We start from the raw sequence: 23499 nt of genomic DNA on the forward strand, positions 1-23499 counted from the left end.
CTCCTGGAATTAACAAACGCTAAGTGAATTCCCACTTTATCCCAATTATGCAAGACTGACCTCCTCTGCTGCTGCTACTTCCAGGTTAACAGCACCATTCTGCTGCTTCCCACCCCTCTGGTGATCAACAAATGCTGTATGTGAAGTCATGGTGCTCCATCCCCTCTGCAACAGAGCAGAGTGCACACAGCTACCAAACCAAGGCAGCTTGCTGCGACCCAGCTCTGTGCTGCCTCTGCCCAGCAACCCAAGGGCTTCCCTTTCAGGGAGAGATGCTTAGTCATTGTAAGCAGCTTTCCATTAGCACTGAAAATGTGAAGTCAGGCTGCAGAGACTACACAAAAAATTCAAGCCAGCAACTGACAAAAAAAAAAAGCCACCGCAGCAAGGACAGCTTGATGTGGGCAGAATGTAATTAGCTACACTGCTGGAGTGCAGCCAGCACAATCCATGAATTAAGGATGGCCCCAGTGTTGTGACAGTTTTTCATTTCAAATTTAAATTAGGAGATTAATATGGGATGTTCCTGCTTGCTGTGGTTGAACAAAAATAAAGGCACTCACAGTCAAATAAAAATACCACATCTAAGACGTAGGAGTTGTTGTCCATGTGTTTTTCTTAGAAGACAACAATAGTAACAAGAAAATAGGCTGAACACTTGTATTTTGGGGGTGCAACTTTACCATAAATTGAATTAGAAGTATACACAGTATCACATGACAGAAAGCTCTGCTTAGAGCCTGTGGTTTTAACACAGTTGAGACAAGGATATAGAAGCTAATAAGAAGTCCCCTCAAGTGGAAGTCACAAGGTTTGCCAGCTTCTCTGGTCCCTGTGCCAGAAGCCTTATTCAAATCTTCACACAAGTCATCTGAAGTGCAAAGCAGCAAAGAGACAATTCTGCTAAGGGGAAACGGTGTAAAACAGAGCTCAGGAGATGAGCTCTTTCATTAACATGAGACCACTCAACCACTACAGTTCAGAGTCATCTTCAGATTCTGGAAACATGCAGTAAAGCACCACGCTGTACTCCTCACCCTCCTTCAGTGAGCCAAGCAAAAGGTTTGCAGTTTAAACCACATGCAGATGCTGACTGCTCAGGTCCCACACTTACGGGCAACCGTTACCCTTTGTCTAACCAGGGAATCAGGCACATCACATCAATGGCAGTTAGTTTTCAGTACTGTTTGCATCATGGGTTCCTTCCCAAGGTAGCAGAGAGCACATGGAATATAATTTGCAATGACACCCACACTGTCAGAGACGCACTACTACCCATCCTAGTTTGAACACTACCACACCAAAGTTAAGGTTCAAAGCATTGTTATATACTGGAATTCAAACCTACTAACTTTATTAACACAAAGTTGCTCAGGAATTACAGAGTAAGTGAGACAGATTGAGCCCCAAATGTTTGACCATTGCCCCAACCACATTCCAGTCATTGTATCATATGGAGTAGCATTGTTTTGGCCAAGAGCACTATAAAAAGCACTTACAGAGAATACAGAGAGGCACTCTGCAGTGCAGTGATTTTTTAAAGCCATTTATTACCTATAATGCAGTAAAGTTAAAAAGCAGAACCACATCCTGCTTCTCCCCAGAAAGCGTGGGACTGACTGCTATCTTTGCTCTATGAAGAATAAACCTAAAGCTAAAAAGCCATCGAAAGTAATAGCTGGTCAGGAAAGCTGGTGTACTAGCTCAAAACATTTGCCTCATGACAAACCCTGCAAAGGTAGAGACGAAGTTTCAGAAGAGTTGCAACAGAAGGATACTCTGCTCCCTTCTGGCCACCCATCTTCTAAGTGCAGAACTTTTACAGACAGTTCGTAAAGTTGCACAACTCCCTGTAATTGGTGCAATTATGTTCATGTCTGGAAAAAAAAGAAGGCATACAGAAGTGTAGGCAACCAAAGTCATAGCTCGTGCTTTAAAAAAGGCTTAAGGTTTGACATCTCTGGATTACGACACCCAGCCAAGTCAGCAGGAACCATAGAATATTAAACAAAGCCAATCTCTTTGCGTCAGAATTAATGAAAAACTCTCATTCTCTGCACAGGTACTGTAAGTTTCAACTAGATTTTGGCAAGGACTTGCCTTCTTCTGAGCTTGTGGAATCCCACCCCCCCAACACACACACAATAACTGCTATCATCTTAGATTCGTCTTCTCCAGAAATCTCCCTTGTCTCACTCCTACCTAAACAAGGTAAGGACAAATAGCTGACTGCTTCACTAAAATCTAGTTCCTCTCCAGAAAGATCAGCTAAGTTCTTGGGTGCCTGACCACTGACTGCATATACTTGCCATACATACCTGCTGACCAACAGCCAACAGAAATAATGACTACAGGTGAGTTGTTCCCACAGCAGGCTCAAAGCAATGTCATTATCAGCCTGACATCACCAGCCTGAGCCTGAAGCTAAGATGAATTCTCCCTAAAAGCAGCCCTTCTCCCAATAGTTAGTATTGCTTTTTTGCAGTATTAGTAGCAGGAATTTTATTCTCAGTAATATTCATGTGGAAAGAAAAAAGGAATAGCAAATCAAATTGCAACATGTTTATCTTCTTTTCTTCATTTACGCCTGATGCAGTGGCCACATCAAGCATCCTGCAGCATTTCTTACATGAGCCCTCTGTTCCTTCAGACAACCCAAGCTCCCATGCAAAACAGTACATCTGGGCAGCAACCCAACCAGGATCCCCGTCCACCTCTCATGCCAGGGAGATCTGAAGCAGGCCCAACAATGTGTAGCACTTCTAGGGCAGTATACTTGCTGATTGCTTCCTTAACTATTGCTCACAACAACCAGCTAAGACACTGCCAAAGAAACACTCACAGCTGGCATCACGCAAGGAGAGAAGTTAGGGCAGCATGTTCAGTCTTCTCCTTTCTTCTCATTCACAGAAGGCAAGAGTCTGGGGACAAAGAAAGAGTCAGTGATGCAACTGCAACAGTACTAATGGAAACAGCTCTCAAGGGAGAAGAGGCTCAAAGCTATAAGCTGACAGATACTCTGTTCTTGACCACCAGTCATGCATTACAAATACTAGCAAGATAAACCAGTTTTCATGTCTGCAATCCTTATCTCAGTTTCCAAATTTCACACAACACTGTTCAGGCAAGGCAGCAGAACAATGAAGTGTATCCAGATGCTTAACAGTTTAAAGCACAAGACTGTTTGAACTCTTGCTGGGTTCACGTGATTGCACAGCTTTGCTCTTATGTCACATGTGGTGTTAGAAGGAGAACTCACTGAAAACACAACCATCTGCAGAAAAATAAATGAAAAAGGGAACCTATACTCACATGTATTAAAGCCATTTGACTTCCCTATCATCCATGTGGAACAGCTTGAGATGCTCTAGATGTGGTGTTATCTAGCAATCCTGCGCTCCCCAGTTCCTGGAAACATCTGAGCATGTGAGAAGGCAACCTTCAGGGCAAAGCAGTTCCTCAACTCTTGCATCATAGCCTCACAAGCAGGTTATTACACCTAGGGAGTCTTGTGTGACACTGCAACATAAAGGTAAAATATGCTGTATGACCAGAAGTTCACTTTGGCTTTCACCAGCCTTCAATTTCTTTCAGTGAGGCTCTGGTAATGCTCCATACACATTCTGAGACATCTAAGCCTTCTCTGCCCTAATGTTCCCCACGTTAGGAATACCAAAAATTCAAAGATAAGTTTGCATTTGGACAGCAAGATGCAGCACCGTGACAAAATTCTTTCCCGCTCTCTGATTCACCTTGCATCAAGAATCAGAAGCCTTCCATCTCACAAAGGAAGGCAGGAGTTCCAGCTGAAAGACAAGACTCAGCAACGCCTCGAACTGAGAAACAGGTGTTAAATCCCAAGCCCCTGGCTGTCACTGAGCCTTCAGAATGGCATCTGCCATACATGCAGTATGTACTGTGCAGACCCACAGTAACCCAGGACAGAGCTGCTGGGTTTATCATAAAGACACGAGATGAAGTTCAGTGGCTTCCATTGAACAGTATGGCAGTGTAGTTGACAGAGAGAGCCTGTGCCCTTTATGTACTATCAGAGGTGACTGACAAAGATGAAATGAAGAACTGCAACTGCACACCAATCAATCAGTACAGCACAGAACAGATACCCACCAGGCACTGCGATAACAGAACAGCGGCTCCATTCCCTGTGTCCCAGAAGACAGCAGCGATTAATTAACAAATCACTTCTTGACTGTAAGCCTTTTCATCCTGAGGAAGAGAGCAAACAATTTCAAAACATCAGAATCAAGACCTGACCATGGTCCCTTCCTTCTTGCCCTGAAAACATGTCCCACTCTGGAACGAGCTGTCTGTTTAAACAATGACCTAATCATCCATCCAGCATTTCCCATCAGAATCAGAACAAACCAGACTACCTCAAAGGCAATTACCAGGTCAGGGACAAGCACAGCTACAGAAGAGCAAAGCAATCAGGTACAGAAGAGGAAGATACTACTTCATCTCTCATCCTCCTCTGGGGAGAAATGAGACTGCAGAATTGGCTGTTCTGTAAAACTTTTTTGAGGCACTAAAAATTAAGCACAACAGGGCCAGAGAAAGATGCTTTGGGGAACAGCCTTGTATCTGTGCAGCAGGCAGTGGTCCTGCTTTTAATTTTTCAAATCATTTGACATCCCCTCTGCTGCTTCTCACCTGTAGGAGTTCCATTGCTTTAGGAAAAGCACAAATGAAACACTCAGTTGAAACTTTCTACTGCTGTGGGAGGGCATGGATAGCTAGCTTTGAAGTCTCACAGGGAAACCAAGCAGTCTGGCTAGTCTGGAGCTGGAAGAACAGTACAAAAATGCTGGTCAAACAGCTGAGGACCTCTCTTGGTTCAGCAGCTTGTGCAACACCAAGTCTTTTTCGTCTCTCTTTAGTCCAAGTATCAGGCAAATTTACTGTTATTGTGTACACAGGGACAGCATTCTGCTTTATGAATTGAGACTGGAAACAACGACAGCATAGAGCAGGTTAGCATGCTGGAGTACAATCTCAAGGCCAGGGGTGTCACTGGAAGCTTACACATCACACTTTTACCTGCATTTACCAGGTAAGGGCTACAAATTCCCCCTCATAAGGCAGTTTCCCCTTTAGACTAGATAACATAAGACTTGCTTCACTTCTCAGTGACCTCAGTGTTACCCTGTGGGTGACAAAGCAACAGGAACAAGTTTGCTGGATCACATAACAGTACACTGAATTGGCTTGTAAAGAAAGCACCACTAAAAAACAAGCTGAGGGGTGTGGAGGATGGTAATTCTCTCCCGTTACGGAAATACTGCATTCCAAGAAAGGTAAAAAGTCCAGTCAGGTAAGATTTGCAGAATCACTGTCATCACTGAGCTATGTGATACCATAAGCTGCATTTCATCAAGCACATTTATTTCAAGTTCACTCCCAGCATTGTCATCTTCCTTTTGTCAAGGGGAGTTTTAAGCTGCAACTGACCCACTCACAAGCCTTGAGCTGATACCTGAACAATTACCCAGGGTTTTTCTGAAGGTGGAAACAACTGTTGGAAGCTGATGCAAGCAGATCCTCTCTCACTGGGGATTCAAGTACTCTTGTTTTAAGGCAAAGCAAAGCTTCAACTTTCACCTGTGAAACTTCTGGGTGAAACTCAGCAACAGGAGGAAATCCAAATGAAAAGATTAAATGACACTTATCAAAGTTCAGAAATATTTATGTTAGAAGACACTCCTGCACATCAGCCAGCTCAACGGCCCACCTAAAGCAAGGCTAATTTCTAAACTAGATCAGGAGACTCAATCCTTTCGTACAGGTATTTCAGCGATGTTGTCCATTTCTACACTACAGAATCAAAAGCTGTGTCTAGCTGAGCCTATTCTGCTGACTAGGATGAACTGCCATGCCAAGAAAAACCATCTTCAAGCTGCAGCAAACCTCCAGCAGCGGCTGCAGAACAAGAGCAAATCCTGTTCCATCTCCTAAAGCTGCTTGGCTTTGCTATTACCAGCCTTCAGGTAGAAGAGTAAACATCTTATTTCTCCAAACAGTTTTCCTGACTTGTAATAAAAGACAGGTTCCTCTTTTTAAGATAATACATTTGATAAATTCTGACTTTGATTTAACACATATCCCTACAATATGCAGATCTTGGGTTTGGGATTAGTTTCTCCTCAATTTTACAAATTAGTTTTTATTATAATATCTCCTACTGTAACACCTGAGGGATGCAAACAAGTTGTCCATGAAACAGTTCTACGTTACAACTCCTACAATGCTTGCTCAACACAATCATACTTCTGTCACATCTCACCTCCCAGCTTCCTACAGAATATTACTCCCCCAAGTACAAGACAAACTGCTTAACACCTCCCGTTTGCCTTCAATTAATCGTACAGGAGAAGCTTTCCTTGTGAGATGCACTGACAGAGCCCTAGAGGAGAGATTTACCTGTTCCTTACAGTTCTGTAGGAGGTGATCCTGCAGGCAGCAGCACCCTAAGTCCATCGGAGCTCTGCACAGACTCCAGCCTCCTGCTGCCGGCGCTGGGACGCTGTGCTCCAGGGAGGTGCAGACACCTGCTTTGTTATTCAGAGCCACTGCTAACTCAGGCAGTTCCGGCTTTCTTGATAGAGCTGCAACTCCACCCCACCTTCTGCCACCAGGCCAGCCTCAAGGCTGTAGGAACACGGGGCAATAGCTTCGCAGTGAGTCACAGGCTGTCTGAAACAAAGCAGAACTAAGGGAAAGCAAAGCACACTACCAACTCCTTTCTGTAAAGCACAAAGACAGGCAAAAATTGCCCAGGATGGGTAAGCGGCAGGCAGATCAGCGGGCATAAGGCAGAGCCCCAGCCTGCCGCATTCCAAACCCTCCTGGTTCTCAGCTGGCCACTCAGCTCAGAGCAACACAGCCTGTGGTCACAGGCTCACTTACTGCAGCTGAGCGGGGAACAAGCTGCAGTTTTGTAGCCCCTGATCACGTAGAAGCCAGATCTGCTTCGGCAGCTTCTTTCCACAAACCTTTCTGCGCTCTGAGAAACTGAGATATAGTAGAGAAAATTGAGGAAAGCAGCGCAGGTTACATTACTACGACCTACAGGACAGCTGTGTCTATCAGCCAGAATCACCTCACCTCATCCATCCAGCAATACAGACACTAATATTCTCACAGCATGGGGCACTTAAGGATACCCCTACGCTTCCTTCAAAGTAACAATCTTTTCCCACCCCTTAAAAGGCATGGGAATTAAGATCTACCACATCTCATCCAAATCAATCTTCACTTGCATGTCTCGCTGGGCCTTGCTAATCTCACTGGCTTATGCAATATTAAATCCCCACATTAAAACAAGAAAAAGCCATGGAATTAACATACACCTTGCTTACTGAGCTCCTCCACATATAGTGCAGGAGAAACCCTCCCACACACCACGCACTGGACTTGTACCTTCCTCCACAGCAGAGTTAAGCAATTCATTTGCCAGGTAGGAGCAGACACTACAGCAGCCTTCCAGTTCCTAACGGGGGCTAAAATAAAGCTAGAGAGGGGTCTGCTCCCAGGGAGCACAGTGACAGGGCAAGGAGTAACAGCTTTCATCTAAGAGAAGGTGGACTTACATTAGAAGTAAGGAAGAAGTTCTTCGCTATGCAGGTGGTAAGGCTGTACCCAGAGAAGCTGTGGATGCCCCACACACAGTTTAGATGAGGCCCATGGCAGAAGGGTTGGAACTGGATGATCTTTAAGGTCCATTCCAGGATTCTGCGCACCTTATCTTTTGATTTCACTTTTCTTTATCTGTGAAGCAAAATGCTCACTATTTCTGCATCCTAGTATATCCTGCTCTTCACCTCCAAACACCATTTAAGGAACTTTTCATTGCCTTGTTTCCTCTTTCCTGAAGAAGCTCAGAGATGTCTAGCACTCATATCTTCACTTCAATGGCAATCTACTTAAAACAGCCCAGTCTCACCATCAGGACAGCCAGCACCTGTGTTATCAAGAGAACTGACACACCTTGGTGTTTCACACACTGAACTTCCCACATACTATCTCTTCCCTTTCCTTTACACAATGCTCCCTCACTCCCAAAGTTTATCTAACTTAAACAAAACCCACACAAATTGAATTTCATCACCCAAAGACTTTAGCAGAAGCTAACATATACACTCCATGACCATTTGTCAAATGCCGTAACACTGGATCTTCCTGCATGATATCTTAGAGAAGGGCTTTACAAATCTGCTGTTTCGGAGCTTACAGAAACAGCTCACGGCTCTGCTAGCAGCTGAGTTAGCTCTCACATCCACACAAGTGGCATTAATCTCTGGAAACGTGGCACAGGCAGAATGCTTTCCAGCAGTGACTCCTGAAAAAGACCATCTATCCAGGGCTGTAATACTAAAATAGCTCCTGGAAGTAAGCTTACTCCATCCCCTGGCTGGCTCCATTCTGCAGCAAAGCAAAGCACACCAGGCTGTCCTGGAGTCCTGCTTATTCAGTATGTGAGGTGGGCAGAGCACAGTGCACTGCAGCTCTCAGGGCTGTGCACCACACCTAAGCACCCATGACTCATTAACCAAGCAATGCATGAGCATTAGCCATAGATCATAAACCCGGATCCAAGAGCTGTCAGCAGCTCATGCCTACTCCACATGCCAGTCAAGAAGCCCGTGGTTTTACAGCCTAGGTAGGCCTGGGAAAGACAAGGTTAACCAAATCAAGAAGTTTCTGACGTGCCCCCTGCAATTCCATCTGCTGGGACAGAAGAGACACCGCCAGAGTGACTCACAGCACACATTTCACTTTGTCACAGCAGTTCTGTCCTTTCCTGCTTGTCAAGCACAGCTTCCTCCTTTGCCAGAACAATGAAGGATCTCTCAACCTCCTGAACTTGCCTCTTTCCTCTCTTCCAAACATAGACTGACAGAAGTTGCCATCATCCTCTATGCAGAAAGGTGCTCCCCATCCACCACCAAACCACGGGGGAGATGTGAAGACCACGATTGCTTTCAGCACTTTCTGGCTTTCCCATCTGTGCGAGCAGATGAGATGCGCACTGATAGCAAGGCTGGGGAAGGGCACTGTGCTGCCTGCAGCACAGCTAGGGAAGCTACCCTAGAATGGCAATTGTAACCAAGCAGTACATGTTCCCTTTCGGCTCCTGCAAAATGACCCATCTTATCTCTAGTCTATGAAAAATTAAAAAGCATCCCATGCCACGTGAAAGTTATTAAGTCAATAATCAATCAAACTCTCTTTGGCTAAGTGGGAACTCCAAAGCACACTTAGACACAGCATATAAAATGCCAAAACACACTGCACAGATCAGAGGTACATCTTGCTTACAAATTACACGATTTTGTATCATGGGTGAAAAAGTTAAGCATGGCCCTCTTTTCAAAATACAGAGGAAAAACTTCACAGCCATCCACCTCACTGAGATGTCCCAGATAGGCAGAATGGGAAACGCCACCAAACACCAGAGCACAGCCCTGTGCTGGTGCACACAGATGTACTTCAATGGGCTCCAATGGGCTCCTACTGGCTTACCTCTGATCTGAAATGACTCCTGGTGCCTTCAATTCTCATCTGAGCCACTCCTTTCCAGCATGCCTTCATCGCCCGTGTAATCCAATAGCTACCTAGATACCAGACAATACCACTGGGCAGTTTGCACAGACACCTGAAACTTCCCAACTAGCAGGTGAGCCATGCAGAGGACACCCACAGGCAGGTATGGCTAAGGTGCTTTTGCTGCTCAATAGAAGGATCAAACGGCACACAGAAGAGCTCTCTTTCCCCACGTTACCCTTTCCATTACAAGATGGTTATGAGAACAGCCTACAGAGCCAGCAGCAGCACTGGAAATAGGACAGAGAGAACAGTTGGTGCTCAGCGAGAGCAGCACAGCTGCCAGCTCCCTGCAAAGAGCAGGGCACAAAACAGGCCACGACTGCTTGTTTGGGTGCTGGTTCTTCCTGGGACCCCTTCACCGGGAGCTCCATTCCTGCAGGCAAAGGGGCTACGCAAAGGGAAAGCAAAAGGAGTGCAAAGTCAACACCACACCCCAGTAACAGATCAGCTCATCAGCTGCTCCTGCGCGACCCCAGGACCTCGGGAAGCTCACCTCCGCGCCGCTCACATCCCGTGCAGCAGAGCAGGCGGGCAGCGCGGCACCGCCCGCACCTGGGGCTCGTCCGTATCGAGCGGGGCGATCCCTGCGAGCGCACGGCCGGGGCCGGGCCGAGGCCCGACAAGCCCGGACAAGTCCCACGGAAGCCTCTCCCCCAGGCTGCCGGCTCGCACAGCTCCAGCCCCGCTGCCCGCCCCGGCTCACCGCGTGGCAGCGAGGGCTGGCTTTCATCTCCCCCGAGGAAAGCCACGTGGGGATGAATGCGGGACTCTCCCTTAGCAAAGCAACGTAACGCAGCTCCGGTCACAGCGCGCTCCCTGATGACACTACTGGGACTCGTGCCGCATCCACCGGCCGCAGGGGGGCGAAGGCTTTCCCTGCCAGCCCGCCCCAAACTGCGATCCCGGCTCCCGTGCAAGGCTGCAGGAGGGCCGGGGCACCTCGATCCCCAACAGCTGTTAATTGCTGTTGCGCAGTGGATGCAAGAACGTCCCGCATCTGCTTCCTCTCAACCCTGTTGCTTTCAGTTCCTCCAGATGAACCCTTCGCTACAATGTTGGTCTGCAGGCTGCTCCGAAGGTTTTATTTATTAAAAAGGAGTTAATTTGACAAGTCACTCTCTTGCAAGCTCAGCTAGACCCTGTCAGACTCCACTGACTGAGCTCTGCTTCCCCAGCCCTGCACAGCCTCTTGGTCTCAGTCTGTACATTAGGAAAAGAAGTTTACAAGTTCCCTATTTTGAAGAGGGGCAAGAATAAAAATATTTATAAAACAGGCTCCAGCCCAGACATTTACCATTCTCCCTTAGATTCTAAGTCCTCTTGGCCAGAGTGACAAGCGTAGGGGGAAAAAAAGTGTTCTAGAAGCAAGAAAAGGGCTGAATGTAGGAGAATGTTTGCGCCCAGCTGCCCTGAAATGCCAGCATCTCTGTTAGCAAGGCAATGGTTTGCCAAAGAATGAAAAATGTCTCATCTCTGCCTCTAAGCTAACAATTCCCACAGTTTTTATATAAACAAGTACTTGTTGGCATATTTACAAACAGCAATTGACTGCAGCTTCAATTTAGAAAGTGCCACAAACACCAAAGCTTTCACCAGAGGTTGAGTGCCCCCACTCAGCAAGGCAGTGTCCAGCAAGAGCTGGTTCTGATAGCCAAACTGAACACAAAGCTTGCAAAAAATTAAAAAGGCAACAATAGCTAGAAAGATGAGAGGTGGCTGAGGGAACCACACTGCATTGAGACAGCTTGGATTAATCTCTTGTGTGCATGAAGTTATCCCAACCATTCTGTGCTGTGATCCCCTGGTCCCATAGAGCAGCCACCGTTCATCCCTGCATCGCCTCACCCAGGCTGCAGCTGCAGAGGAGCATCCCCACCTGAGGCTGAGCCAGCTCCAGGCTGCATGCTGGTTCCTTGGGGTTGGCGTTATGGTATCACCACAGGTTAAGACAGGCCTGGAAGCTACCTCTGAATGCAGGGTTTGAAGCCAAATGCTTGAGACTTGGCAAGAAGAGGTGGGTATTAGTCTGACATAACCAAAGGAAGTCTAAATGCTGTGAATACACTTTATTTGCAGCCACCAGAGAACAAGGGAATTCTGATGGCTGCCCGCACAGTGCAGACACTTCATAGTTGAATAGAAAGATTAAGCTTAACAACATCATTGAAGTGCACATATCTGGAAGCCAGCAATCCAAGGCTTCTCACAGGCATGCTGGCACCATCACTGAACAGTTTTTGAAGGCAGATTGGCATCCTGCCCCACAAAGGGCAACTGCTGCCTCTAACCTGAAAGAGCTGTTGCCACTTCAGAGCCATAATCCTTCCCAGGCTCATACAGGATGGGTCTCACCAGTGGAAGCTCTCCAGAGCTCAGAAAACAGTAGTTACAGCTCAGCTTACACCTGATGAGAGTTTAAGGCCCTGTGACTCTTAAGAAGCACTTGAACCCATCTCACTGACGGTGAGTGCCCTTGTTGCTAAACCAAGCTGCCTTCAGGCAACCTGCTTACAGGGTAGGAAGCACTTCTCAGAGAGAAATGCTGAATGCTGCTGCACAACTGCAGCAGATGGAGGCAGAAAAACCCCAGCTGAAGGCCAACTGCAGAGATGCAGCTTCAACTAAACAGAGAAACTCTGACAGGACGATAGGGACTGAAATTCAGTAGCTAGCCAATAGTGGTTTATTTAATCTTCAAATGAAGGTGATTCACCTTTCCAGCACTCTGGTTCAACCCAGCAAGCTATTAGACTAGCTAAATGATTTATCGCTGCTCAGCTGTCAGATTACTTCAGTGGATCCCTTCCATTCTCAAAGAACTACGATACAAAAGGAGATTGACCTGAACTCATACATTACCTGCACAGTTATCCCTAATCACAATATGCATTCATTAAAAACTTCTACTGCGTACAGATGTTGGCAGTAGGTTTTAATGCTAGCTAAGAAAGATACGTAAGTACAGGGAGATTACCTACTCTCTCCACAGAGTGCAGCCAGTTTGTTGATCTCCATCCTGTATCCAAGACATGACTCACCACACTGCCACTTCACCTGCCAAGGGCAAAACAGTACCATCAGATGGCTGCATTTCTCCACACTATCTCAGTGTTTTCTTTAAGATCTCAACTGCTCCCCATCCGCTCCAGCCTACCCCATCTAAAGGTACCACTATAGGTTCAGAAGTCATGCTATCTCTCCCCTTGAAAAGGACATTCCTTTAACATATATGCAACACAGTCTTCGGTAAACAGGTAAAGAATTCAGGCTTTCCCCAAGATTCATTTCTGGTAAAGCACAGCAGGACTCTGCAAACGTCCACTTCTGCCAAACATAGAAACCATTTGCCTTAAATGCAGCATTGGCCTGGTAATAGACATAAATATTGCATGTACAATAGCATTTATTGTGTTCACAGTTGTATTTATTATATAAAGAATTCATGCCTACTCAACAAGCCCTTTGGCATTGTCTCATGAGCACTTCCCAGAAGCTAAATCTAACATGGCTCAAGGTCTTCATACAAACCTGACAAACCACAACAACCTGTTTTACATCTGCCTTTGTGAAAATATCTTGATTGGAGTCTAAGTCAGGAAACTTCAGCAACAAGTGAATGAGAAAGGCATCTAACTGCAGTGTCATATGCTTGAATAAGTGCCCTCAGTTTATCTCGCCATACTTCAGCAGAGATGGATTAACTGTGTGCACAAGCTCATAGCCTGTGTTATCAGGAGTTAACACAAGTATCAGACCAGTGAGGGTGTACTAGCCCAACTCAGATACCCCTTTATTTGCCATTGTCTGAGAGCATGAAGACATCTCATCTGCCAGCTGAACTTAAATAACAGCTGGGGTCTAAACATATCATCACTTCACTCACTGCTGAAGTTTTGCTGTAGCAATTGAGTGGATGAAGGCTGGAGACCAGGACTCATTACCCACCCAGAACTTGAACATAAGCTAAGAGAAGCTGCCAGAGGAGGACAACCCAATGACCTGACAGCTCAGATACAGATCCAGCTCTCTCGAGCTCCTTTGGAGGCTGTTTCTCCATAGGCTGTCTGCTGGTGCAGGTGCACATGCGTGCATTTGCATACTTTGTAAAGGACAATTATGGCTAATGAGATGGGGGCAAAGTCTCTTCAGTTGTACAGCCATCAATCCAGAGCAAAGTGACTGGTATCAGTGAATACACTGCTACTCAGTAGATGCACTGCAGACACAGCCTCCACCACTACCCTTGGAGCAGTGCAAACATGAAGCCTACTTTAAGCTGAGGAAACATTTAGTAATTCTTTCAATCTAAGTAGCAGCTTCTACAAAGAGCATCTGTTAGGGATGCTAGACAGCTGTTCAAAGTGAAGCAGTCTGCTGTGCTGCAGCAGAAAGCTAAGCTAGCAGGGGAGAAAAAGGCATGGAGTAGCACAGTGATCATTTCTATTATTCAATTTCCTGCAAGCCTAAAGGAACCTTTCCAACAAGCCATGCCACATAGTTCTGTTCTCCACACTATTTCACATAATGCCAGCTAAAGAACAAGCTTACCACTAAAGAAAGCAGATTCAGGATTAGAAAGACCTACATCCTTTCTCTAGCTGCACAACTGCTAACACAGATTTTCAAGATCTAAAACTGCATAGAAGCAGCAATAGTCTTGCAACCCAAGAAATGTCCCTATGGGAAATTACAGCTGCACCTATAATCTGAATAAACTCCCATGTCCTCTGCATATAAACATATTCCTATTTTCAATTCATAAAAATCTAGAGGAGAAAATGAATCAGATGAAGAGCTGAAACATCCAACAGTGAGCATCTGACATTAGAAGCAAACAACTGAGCCTGCAATCAGGTATCAGTGAGTGGAGAGGGGCAGCTCCCAAAGAGGTCAGCACTGTTCCTCTCTGTCTTTGGCACACAGGCTGCTCTGTCACCCTGAGAGCATCATGCCCAGGCAGTTTTGCTTTAAATTTTACATTCATGTTTCAAGTCTGTGTGGGTTCTAGTTATAGGCAGACAAAAATAGGCTTGCAACAGTCACCCTCTCTGTATTTCCGGGGCCAGTGTTTTCTTTAAAGAAAAGGTTATGTGAAGAATGAACAAAACTTTCACCTAACTGCCAAGGAACAAAGCCAGTATGAAACAACTTTTTTTTTTTTTGGTCTTCAGAGCAGAGGAAAAAAAAATCACATAGAACAAGCACACCTGCCAATGCTGGGTTTCCTTTTGCCTCACATACAATGAAAAAGTAACAAAATGAACTGCTGGAGCTCTGGCAGCAAGAACAGAAAGACTGTGATGAGGCAGGAGCCTACAGAACTCAGTGAGCCTCCTCAGTCCCTGTGTCCTGGCTGCCCACGCCTGGCTGCACAGATGGTACTGCAATTGCCAGCTGTGCTGGGTTTGAAAAGACAAGTAATCAGTGAAGATGGTGGAGGAATGTATGTATAGATATCTCAGTAGTCATTTATGAAAGCATGTCTCATGTAAGAGTGAAGAAAGATGATATTTAAGATACTTTATTTGAAAGATGACCTCACAGGTGATGGTCTAATGCAGCAGTTACCCTTACTTACCACATGCTGATTAGCTTCCCCCATCAGAACACAGCAGCTCAGGTACGTTACACTCATGCATGCCTCATTACATAGCCAAAAACCTGCTCAGACATCACCCAGAGCATCATCTCCCAGAAGCTCCTTGTCTCTTAGGACACCAGCAAATTCATTGCATTTGGTGGACAATTAGGCCTCACAGCAGCCTGCGAACATTTCCCCGTTTTGCAGAAACAGAAGCAGAACAATTAGCAGAAGGAACCACAGTAATTCAAGCACAGAGCAAGGGATGAAGATCTGGGCCATCGACTGAAGCATCTGACTGCTCCATCTGAAGTGCCCCATCCACTCCGGTGTCTCAGTGGCTTTGCTCAGCCACGCACCAGTTGCAAAATCAGGATTTGTCAGGCACTGCAATGGCTGCCCAGGGAGGTGGTGGAGTCGCCGTCCCTGGCAGTGTTCAAGAGGCACCTGGATGAGGAGCTACGAGATCTGGTTTAGTAGCTTGTGGTACTGATAGGAATGGGAGGATACTTGGACTAGATGATCTTGCAGGTCGTTTCCAACCTTGTGATTCTGTATCTATGATTTATGACGATTTTCCTCTGATCATCTCTCTGCTGCTGATCAGATACAAACTGAAGCAAGGACACACACATACCAGGTTTCCATATGCCACACAGCAAAAGGCATGCAGACATAAACACCAGGTGCAGCTATACCTCAACACATCAACATGTTTGCAATGGCCCTGCTAGAAAGGACTTGTGCCAGATGGACTGAGACACTGAAGCTCCCAGCCAGGCAAAAGCCCAACACTGAGGCACTCTGACATATTCTACTTTCCTGCAATGCAAATGCTGTCCCTGTAGACTCAGACAGGAAAGCTGAATGACACAGCAGTCACGTTACTCCTGTAATAGCAGACAACTCTTCAGACAGCCTCTGATCTCCTCCAGAACCACGTCTCTCCTCCCCAGTGTTGCACTCACACATGAGGGCAGGGCCTGGGTGGCACAGGGATCCTGCTCATTAGCTGATGGAGCAGATGAAGAGCAGCAAGCTGAAGATCCAGCAACAGATTAAAAAAACATAAGATGACAAATGGCAGACTTTTGTCCTAAGGTCACGAGAGCAGAGTCGCAAGAAACTTAAGTCATTCAGTCAACTCCCTCGGGTAGGGTGAGGGCTAACCACAGGTCACTAAGTTCAATAGCATTTCCTCCACTTTCTTAGCATGCATATCAATACTTGACTTACCTCTTGCAGAAAAGAAGGAGAGCAGGGCCTCCATCAATCTCTTGCATGGCTTTACATGAAAATACTTTCAAATTCTCTCATTCAATTAATCTTTCCTTAGCATTTACCCTGTCAAGCATCCAACGGGGACTGAACTAAGAATAGTAGCCGAGGTGAAGGACAGTGCTTGCTGGTAGGATTAGCTGGAGCAATTACAGGTAGCAAATCTCTGCTATTCAAAGGCTTTATCATTAAGCAGCAAGAGATATGACTCTTTTTGGTGAGGGATTTTTTTTTTTTTTTAATTAGAGGAAGGTTGACAGAGCACAGAGCTGCTGCATGCATGCAACTCCGCATACAGCTGCCTCCCTCTGCTGGGGGACAGGTAGCCAGCAGCCCCTGAGGCATCACCACATGCGTGTTCATTCCATGGCAGATGTTCCACCAGGGCTGCAGGCACCCAGGGTCACAGGGCTGCAGCAGTAAGGACAAGTGCAGATGCAGGAGTCCTTCAGAAGCACAGCAGGAGTTGCTCATCATGCTTTTTCCTACCAGTTCACAAGGAGAACAGTCACTTCACTCAAGCTGTTCAAGAGATCTTTTCTTCCTCCCTCCTTAGATTCCCAGATTGCAGGTATTTATTTTTGTTGCATGCTTCATATCTGCAGAAGAAATGAAACTGCCAGCTAGCCAGCAATGAGGTCCAGTTCGAGTGCCCAGGTTGCAGTGCTGCATAGGGAGGGAAGTCCATGCAGCAGCACCTGCCTTCACAAATAGGCAACTGCACAGGGACAGCAGTGATGACACATCTCTCTTTACCCTGGCCACACTTACTCTAGCACTGCTGCAGTACCATGACTCCTCTTGACATGACTCCCATGCAGTAAGGGCTCTTCCTAAATCAATCCTTGTCTCAACTCCCCACCCATTTCTGCAGCTTGGAGCCCATCCAGACAGCAGTGCACAGAGCAGTCATCAAGAATAGAACTGCAGCAGTTCAAAGCTTTTGAAAGCATACAAGCAGAGGTTTCTGCATCCTTCTTGGCTGCAACTGCAGCCCTTCAGGACACAGAGAAAGAGCTCAACTATAAATCAAGCTGTATGGGCGCACAAATGCCAGCGCCTTGTTCACAGTTCTAGTGGCTGTTTTTAGATATTGTGCCATGCAAGTTGTTTATACAACAAAACACACCAACGTTGCCAGTAACTGGGCTCTGCATTAAGAGCTTTGTTACCAGAAGCACTCATCCCATGTAAATCTGAGTCAGTTTCTTAAAATAGAGAGCCTGAAAATAAACATCAGCTAAGTATTAATATCATGAATGCTATCTAGCAGCAGAAACACATTCATCGCATACGTGTTCAACTCAGACATTGGAAAGGAATGGTCAGAACAGGCAAAATCTGCTATTGCAAGTTTTTCTACATCTCAACTCCCCTGCAAACTTTGTTGCTCCCACGATAAGCAATTACTTTACTAACGCTGCAACAAACTGCACATAAACTAATTTAAGCAAGTGTCCCCTCTCTGTCTCAATATCGTGACTGCAGAATGAGGAGTTAAAGGTTAACATTAACCATTCAAAGGCCTTACCATACCTTCCTGTAACTCCTTCCAGAGCACGGCGGCCGAACGCTGCTCTGCCCGCAGGCTGTGCCGCAGGGAGGTCCAGCTTGGAAGCAGCACAGTAGGACATCCCCTTTGAGAGCACTCCAGAATTCCGCAGACTGCAGCTGGCCCACAGAGCGCCGGGGTCATCTTCTACCCTGAGCTGCTTCAGCTGCAGTTCCTCTAGGAGGGGCAGAACAGGTATTCCGACCGTGCGGCCTGTAGGATGCCACGTTCTCTGCAGTAATCATCTATTTGTTGGGGCAGGAGGTGGGCAAAAATGGGCTGTTATGAATTGAAGAGATTCAATTCCTGGTAGATAAGATGCATGAATTGCCATTTATCTTGTCTCAGTCCAGACACCCTGCGCATGCTGCAGCAACAACAGTCCAAGTGTCACCTGCACTGCATCAGCAGTTATCCATCTCCCTGCTCTGCACTCCTTTACCACCAACATGCCGCTATGCGATGCGCTACATCCATCATTTCAGTCCCCAGAACACGAAAGCATCCTGGCTCTGGCAGGTGCAGAGCAGATGCTGCAGTGGTGGCTCAGCACCCAAGTTCAGTTCATTGCTTTGCTGCTTCTTCATCATGGCTGTTACTGAAATTGCTATAATAAAACCCCTCGAGGAGATGCCCACAGGCAGCACCATCCCTCATTGCAACTGAAGGACATCCAGGAAAAGGACACTGCATTCTACTTGCAAACAAAGGGCAAGGGTCTTGGCCAACTCAATTGCTAAATGACCGTGGGGGGAGCAGAGGACAGGGGTTGGCTGTCACAGTGCTGGCAGCAGCATCTTTCAGTTGTTCCCCCCCACTTCCCTGCAATGTCCTTCGTTGAAGAGTTCAGATAGGGCTTTTGCTGCAGTGCATCAAAGAGAGGGTGACTTGCCAGCAAACCACAAAGAGTTCCCTCCTCTGCACTTCTCCCCCACCTAACCAGAGCAGAGGAGCTGACACGTGGTAATTGGAGGCTGAAGGACTGCCTCACCTGTCTGCAGGTCCCAGTCTCACTTGTACCACCCCTCCTCTAAACTCCTCCAGGTACACTCAAGGATCCTGCTCAGTTTGACCCTTTGTGTGCCATGGCCTCATTTACACAGCTTCTCTGCAGAGCATTTCTTCCCTGAGAGATGCTGCTTCTAATAGCTCCATGGGCAAGAAGGCCTCAGAGCCAGGATCATCTCCCAGTATTCAGCCTGAGGTCCATTCCCTCATGGCTGCGACCCCATCCTAACCCACAAGCTTGTCCACGGCCCAAGTTAAGCCAGAGATGGGTTTCAGTGCTCAGTTTCTTCCTGCCTTCCAGTTGAAGGACATTTGCTCCGTGCCCATCTTTGCCTGGAGAGGTTCAAGTGTTGCTCTGAAGCACAGCAGGCACTTGAGCAGTTCCACAAAAGGCACAAGGAGACAGGCTGCATGTTCTGCTGCCGACAGCACTGCTGCAATGGCACAGCAGTTACTTCTACCAAAAAAGTGGATTCGTCACAATGCATAAAGTTGCACTCAGGCATTCCCTATGAGAAGGGATGCAAAGGGAAGCACTTCTGAGCTCAGGAGCTACAACAGCACCTCAGGGATGACCCCAGTCAACATCTTCCCCACTGTTCTTCCCCATCTGATAGCGACCTTCAAATCTGAAAATCTCTCCCCTTAATCCTCCCCAATTTAATCAAAGTGTATTTAATCAGATGACTCTCCATCTTATTTGAATGAAGCTAATGACAACATACTTAGGACCGACGCTAAATTGCAATCCACATATTGTAATCTCAACTTTTTTCACCAACAATTCAAGGTCAGCAGCTCATTCAAGGCCAATTCTGTGCTCTTCTTGAATATCTCATTGAGCAAGGACCTCATTTTGTTTTCACAGGATTCAACAATTTTTGCTGCTAAACCAAACGTGGGATAACTTCAGTGAGTACATCCTTGATTAATTTTGCTCCTTAAGAACAGAGTACTTTCCGTTCATCACATGTAAGCTTTTCAAATGAGGTAAGCTTCACCCTCGGTTTATAAACAGTTATTTTCTGCAGAATATTGATGCAAATTAAAACCCGTTTAGATTTACCAAATTTCAGTTCTTGCTCACTCAGCAGTAGGGACTCTCCCTCCTAAAAAGACCAGTTGTCTGAAAAGCAGGGGAAAGGCACAAGGAGGGCAACTGAACAGCAAGCCTGCTGCAGCTCGGCGCTCCCAGCATAATTAGAAATCCTAACGGTTGAGCAGGAAAAATTACATCTTAAGGACATTTATGCCCAGGCATAGAAATAGAGGGAAAAAAAAAAAAAATAAACAACCAACAAATATTAAGATTCCTGGCACATGGGAATTCTTGTGTTCACATGTCAGACGGGGATGGGCTGAAAGCAATTTACAGCAGCTGGTAAGGCTTTTTAATACACTGGTGCATCACACTGCACAACTGAGACAGCCAACAGCGCCTCCGCCCCCTGCATTCCCCATCACTCCACATGCTGCAGTGCAAGAGCCCAGTGGAAGAATCTGCAGAGGTTTTGCAAGAAGCAGCCTCTCTTCCTTGCCCCACTCCAAATCTTTCAAGTTTGTGGAAAAAATGGGCAGAAGTGCTGAACTTACTGAGGAAGGGCAAGGTTATCTCCCTGAACCAGCGCTGCTCGTGGCCTCCAGGTGGGGTCCAGTAGCAATTTTTAAATTCCCCTTTGTAGAAGATAAGGGACCCTTCCTCAGATCACCTCAATTTCTCCTCTCAAAACCAAACCTCTTGCAAGAAAGCAATTCACAGCAAGTTTTCTGCAGTGCCACATAATACCCAGGGAGCATATATTTAATTAGGGGGGCAGGGGAAAAGAAGCATATTATCTTGGAAACAAGCAGAATTTGTGAGCCTATCATACATCCTGCTATTGCAGCACATCGCATTTGACAAAGCACCACCAAGGGCAAGAGTTAAACTGTAGACATACCCAAATATTTAAAGGATCCATGCCTTTTGCAGCGGAGCATCTCACCGAATCCATGACCTTCTCCAAAAATACATGCTGTCATTTGACCCAGTCTTTCTTAACCGTTTTGATACCAGGCATCGGAAATGGATAACAGACAAAATCACCATTTAAGCCCCACTCATTCAGCACGTGGTGGAGCAGACTGCCCGAGCTCTGTGCCAATGCTGGCCTTAACCAAGAAGAATTTGGTGCGGCAGATCTTTAAGCTCATGAACCCCAAGAGCAGGCACCGGTGATAATCCTCCTTACAAGTTATAAACCTAGCACTTGTTTCAAGACACCTTACACAAAAACCAAACAGCCAGCAGTGGCAGCCAGGCAGCCCAAATGCTAGATCTCATTCTAGCATTAATAGCAGCCAGAAAAACAAACAAACTCCTTTCCAGAACAGAGATGGGCATTAAAGGAGGAAATCAGCCAAAAAAACAGTCTTTCACCAGATGCAGCACCATCTAGATTTCAGAAACACAATTTACACACTGACTCAGGCTTTTCAGTGCACTGACATGTTAAATTCACTCTTTCTGGATATTTATCACAGTGGATAACCATGGGCATGGTACAGAAGTCTACGGTGGTACCAGAGGTGCTGTGAGCTCCTACTATGATTTAATGTGTACTGAAGATGCCTCAGGTGTGCAAAGCAAGACCTGCTGGGGCAGCTTTGGATGCAACAGCACAGAGCATTGGATACGTCCTCCTTCCTTCCTTCCTTCCCTCTCCCTGGCACTGAGTGTTGGCTCATCTTTTGCAACCTGTCCGCCCATTGCTCAGCACTGAGGGGTTCTTTGCCCTTAGTTTGCTTTCAGTAGAACATAATCAGTTGTACTTCACCTGAAGAGATCACCACAGGACGACACTTCAGCACGTGCAAAATGCACAAGCCTCCATTCATCTCATTTTTGCCCTCTGTGATCATTCTGACTTTCTACACCTGGTACAGTCATCCTGTCAGGTTTTTAAGGAGTCCTTTCAAAACCATCTCGTGCTCACTTCTAGAGAGCTGAACTCCAGAGGAGGCAGCCATTTCCCTGGCAATACCCTTTTGTGACTTCTAACGATTCTGATGAAGCCTGTTCTCCTGTTCAATTTGAGAGCAGTTTGTTTCTGCAACGTGTTTTTGTTGTAAAGGCACAGACTGATACACTTTTATGCTAGTTGCCTTCACAGCACCCATATCTTGGAGCACCCCATCACCTTCCTTAGCCCTCAGTGATTTACACCAAGCTCAGTTACTACAATTTTGCTCCCATCCCAGCAGTTAGAGCGGTTCTTCAAACAGGCCAAACTCAGGCATTCAAATGGAGTCTCTTACCTCATTAATATGATGACGTAAGGAAAAGGTAAGTAACAGCCTTAGCAATGAGACTTCTTGTCTCCGCATCACAACCAGTTTGAGGCTCTCTATCACTTTAGCTTTTCACTTACATCACACAAAGTTAAAGGTTTGCTCCTTGCGTTATCTGTGATTCCTTTGGCACCCTCAAGACAGAGGCCAGAGAGCTCTAATGGAAGCCCCCACAAGTTTCATTGCACGTAACAAAGACTCTGCAGCTGGCAATGCCTCTACTATCCTCTACCATCAGCTTGCGCTGCACGACCTTGAGAAACGGAACCATGAGGGTAACGCTTACCTTTCCTATAGATCTGCCTGACTTTTCCCAGTCCTTGTGCAAGTCTAAGATAAAAACCACCATAATTACAGATGTAATCAATGTAAATACGCACTTACCACTCAAACAAAGCTGTAGACAACTGCCTCTGCCTCAGTGGGGCCAAGAACACCCTTCCTGGTGGTGAAAGGCTAAAAAAGGGCAAGTTGAATACTTGGTCATTTCAGGCACTGCTAATGTCATCCAGCAGCAACTCCATGGCAGCCCCAGGGACCTAAATGGGCAGTGCGGTAACAACCAGCTGCTCAGTAGCTTTCCCCCCCCACATGGGAACACAAAATGAAATCCCTATCTACAGGGATTTCAGCACAGCTCACTGCACTGCTATTTCAACAGAATCGGTAATTGCACAAACTGCATTTTTTCCCCCTTCCCCCATTAATTCATACAGCTACAAAGTCTGTGGGATTGGCAAGAAGGTACCTTGCAGTTAGCAAAGGTGGTTTTAAAATAGGGAAACGTGAGTTGCTGCCAAGCACCTCCACGTCCAAGTGAATTTTTATACTTTGCAGGTATAAACGCACTCCGCACACCATTAGCAAATAGCACGAGGAATGCACATTTCTCCCAGAAACGCGAGTTATATTCCTGGAGCAAAAGGCTGCGCTAAGGCATTTCCAGGTTAAATTTAACTTTTGAAGGCTTTGTGCTCAGAGGGCACGAGACCACCCTGCCTGGATTCACACGCTGCCTTCTAAAGGCCGGATCAGCAGACGCGAGCGCACAAGGACACGGCAGAAGGGCGCCGGAGCCGCGGTGTGCGCCGGGCACTGCGGGACTCCCTCGGCCCGGTGCCGGGGC

At 46.4% G+C, this 23499-nt stretch overlaps 1 long non-coding RNA gene across 1 annotated transcript; it reads right to left on the bottom strand.

Moving 5' to 3' along the window:
• Positions 1–9536: 9536 nt before the first annotated feature.
• Positions 9537–12592, bottom strand: LOC128085140 (uncharacterized). The gene is made up of 2 exons (XR_008208803.1): positions 10118–12592; positions 9537–9632 (listed from the first exon to the last, which is right to left on the bottom strand). It is a non-coding gene; the product is annotated as an uncharacterized LOC128085140 (long non-coding RNA).
• Positions 12593–23499: the final 10907 nt, after the last annotated feature.

Source organism: Tympanuchus pallidicinctus, unplaced genomic scaffold (assembly GCF_026119805.1).
Source record: "Tympanuchus pallidicinctus isolate F22 unplaced genomic scaffold, pur_lepc_1.0 scaffold29, whole genome shotgun sequence".
In the NCBI taxonomy this organism is placed as follows: domain Eukaryota; kingdom Metazoa; phylum Chordata; class Aves; order Galliformes; family Phasianidae; genus Tympanuchus; species Tympanuchus pallidicinctus.